General features: G+C 44.2%; 1 pseudogene; it reads left to right on the top strand.

Annotated features, from left to right (window-relative positions):
- The first annotated feature begins 232 nt into the window (after positions 1-232).
- Positions 233-3133, top strand: LOC122328143 (annotated as a pseudogene).
- Positions 3134-3407: the final 274 nt, after the last annotated feature.

Here is a 3407-nt window from a genome sequence, read left to right as displayed (position 1 = left end):
AAAAACTAATCTATGCAGGTCTGTTTTTTTTTTTTACATTGGTTATTTCTGCCATCGCAAAGCTTATATAATTACTGCCAAATTTGTCTTCATCCTTCTCCAATCTTAATAAGATCCTCTTCGATATTTAAGTCGTATTTTGTGTTTTTCTCTATAAAACGCAGGCAAAATTTTGAATGACGATATACCTCTAAAAGAATATAAGATAGATGAGAAGAACTACGTCGTGGTGATGGTTACAAAAAGGTAAACCTGTTTTATTTCTCAGTTCTTCATAAGCTCATTGCATTTTTTTACATGTATATTCAAGTTTCATTTAAATCATAGCCTCAAAAACGTTTTTGAAATTTTTTACATTTGGGATGTTGCATATAAGCGAGATGTGGTTTCTTTGATAGATCCTTCATAATGAAATTTTCAAAATAATCTGAATTTGTGGCCTGGTATGCACACTTAAGTCATTTTGGTGGATCTGTGTTAACGAGGATCATTTTTACAACAATAAATTTTGTAAAAAAACATAAAAATTTTTACTGCGAATGTTTTTGTAAAAATTGTACCCTTACTAAATAAATTTGGCATGATTACTTCCCAGAACATGGTCACGATTGCGTTCAAACGCCATACAAACGCCATACAAACGTAAGATAACGTGATCGCGATTCTTATTATGCGTTTCATTTGCGGACAAGTTTATTTTGGAAGAAAAACCAATTTGTTATTTGCACGCCTTCCCACATTTCTCCCAAATTTTATTATAAGTTAATCGCAACGTTGGATAGAAGCTTTTTGTTAAAGTTCATTAGCAGGTTTCTATAGTTCTCTGTGCAGTTGTGTTTCTTCTCCACAGTCCAAACCTGCAGCACCTTCACAAGCTCCTTCCTCGCGCCCGGCAGCTGCCGCCATCAAGTTAGCTAACAACTGTCGACGAGACCCTGAACACACGCCCTCAACTCCCGCTGCGCCTCCTGCTGCATCTACAGTGCCTGTATCGGCCCCGCTCCGCTCCCCAGAACCGGGCGGCATCAGCGAGCCCGCACCACCCCCACAGCGCCCCTGCTGCGTCGGAGCCCGCTGAGGACAAACCTGAGCCTGTTAGCGCGACTCCCGCTCCGATCTCAGAGGAGGAGAACCAGGAAGCTCAAGAGGAGCAGGCCACGCTCAATCAGAGGCCAGGTACGACTCACACCCGCAAAAATACCAAACTACGTTCAAAGAATAACGATTTTCAATTGCGTCATCTGTTTGTTCAGCATTACAGATGATTTGGGTCTTTAGAAGCAGCCGCCCATACTAGGTACGCGTTTGGTTTTTTCGGTTTTCGAGAAAAGAACTCGACTTTAACGCCTGTCGCCTTTCGTCTCTTTAGTTACAGGTCAAGCGTATGAGAATTTGGCTTACGGAAATCATGTCAATGGGTTATGAGAGAGCAGGTGATCGCCGCTACTGCGAGTTATAACAATCCGACAGAGCCGTGGAGTACCTGCTTATGTGTGAGATACAAGTGACTTACTATAGTAAAGCTGTTGCGCTGCGACTTCCTTTTGTGTTGCAGCGTGCTTAATATGTTGTTTAGGTTATTGCTCAACTTTTTAAAATCGCTTTAAAATCGCTAAGACAAGAAAAACAAAAACCGGAAGACTGCAACCATTTTGATCATCAAACCAACTTTGTATAGCAATCTATTAAGCCACGCTTATTTCTTTATTTTAATGTCTCTTAGAATATCACCAATAAATTGTGCATGTAATTAATATTAATAAAGACAATGCGCGTCAACCCTGCCCGATTCACACAAAGCCACTGAGCCAAGCTACTGTCCGCTCCTCAGGTATTCCCACAGAATCGGAGCAGCCGCCGTGAGGGAAGTAGTGTGCCCACGCCGGTGTCCAACCCCACCCCTCCAGCACCACAGAGACCTCAGCCGCCGCCCCGCCGCAGCCGGTGAGTGGACATGTGTTCAGCACGTGTGGAAATAGACGCCTGCTTGCCCTGCAGCTGACGCCTTGCGTTATTTCGGTAGCACAGCTGATGAAGAAGTCTTTATTTACGCCGTGGGCACGCTGACGCTCATTAGGCAAGGAAGCATATAAAGCTTAATATCTCGATAAAACCTGCCCCCAAACTACGTTAACGGTGATGCGCATAATTATTTTAATACAATTATTTAACTTAACATACAAAAAATTTAAATACAATTCTTTGGCAAAATGTATATATTTATAATGTCGATTTTTGGCCTAATTGTGAGGGTCCACAGACACTTTGAATTGGATGACTTGGTTTACTTTCAGAAGTAGTCAGAAAGGACAGTGTTGCATAATACAGCGCAGTAAGAAAAAAAGAAAATGGAAAAATCTTTTCACTTTTCCAGACTCATACAGCTCTTTCTGTCGTGCGGTAACAGGTGCGGAGTCGGGAGCGGCGCAGGCCTCGGCGAACCCGCTGGAGTTCCTGAGGAACCAGCCTCAGTTCCAGCAGATGCGTCAGATCATCCAGCAGAACCCGGCTCTGCTCCCGGCGCTCCTGCAGCAGCTCGGCCGAGACAACCCCCAGCTCCTGCAGGTGGGTGGAGCTTAGCGCCGAGCCGCTGCGGTGGGCGCCAACGCTCAATCTCGCGCTTGTTTTATTTTCTTTTCCGTGCAGCAAATCACGCCAGCATCAGGAGCGATTCGTGCAGATGTTGAACGAAGCCGCATGCGAGGCGGTGTGGCCGGAGCCGCTGAAGCTCCCAGCGCACCACATACCAACTACATCCAGGTCACGTACCGCAGGAGAAGGAGGCCATCGAGAGGGTGCGCGAACAACTGCGTAAAGTTTGACTTAAAGACGTAGTGTCTCAATGTGAAATTTAGTTTTACTTTGATACCAACTGGTTACACGACTACAAAAATAGACGTTTCAAAGTCAGCATGGAATGACATTTGCTATCAATTTTATTTGACTTAAAGGGTAAAATAGAAACACTGCGTGTTTTAACATTGCGTTTCTTTGTTTTCAGTTAAAAGCTCTGGGGTTTCCAGAGGACTTCGTCATCCAAAGCCTACCAGCTCAAGTAGAAGAACGAAAAACCGCCAAACTTCCTGCTCCAGCAGAACTTTGACGATGAGTGAACGTTAATCGATTAGACGCAACAACACCGGAGGACGGCGATGACGAGAAGAATAAGCGTATAGGTTTATGTTGCGCTACGCGCGCGGTGTGTGTGTGTGTGAATGTGTGTGTTAAAGTGAATAGGATCGCGCGACTGGTCTTCCATGATGACTTTCATGGAGTTTAAACTGAAGCCATGATGTGACGTTATTATCAGCTTAATTTTTGTATTTTTTTCTAGATATAGCCGATTCTTTACGGACGAGGTGTCCGTTGTCTGTCTGGTTTCTGCTGCTATTCTGCTGTGTGGTCGT

The sequence above is a fragment of the Puntigrus tetrazona genome, chromosome 22, assembly GCF_018831695.1.
Source record: "Puntigrus tetrazona isolate hp1 chromosome 22, ASM1883169v1, whole genome shotgun sequence".
NCBI lineage: Eukaryota > Metazoa > Chordata > Actinopteri > Cypriniformes > Cyprinidae > Puntigrus > Puntigrus tetrazona.
This window is presented reverse-complemented; position numbering and strand designations above follow the sequence as displayed.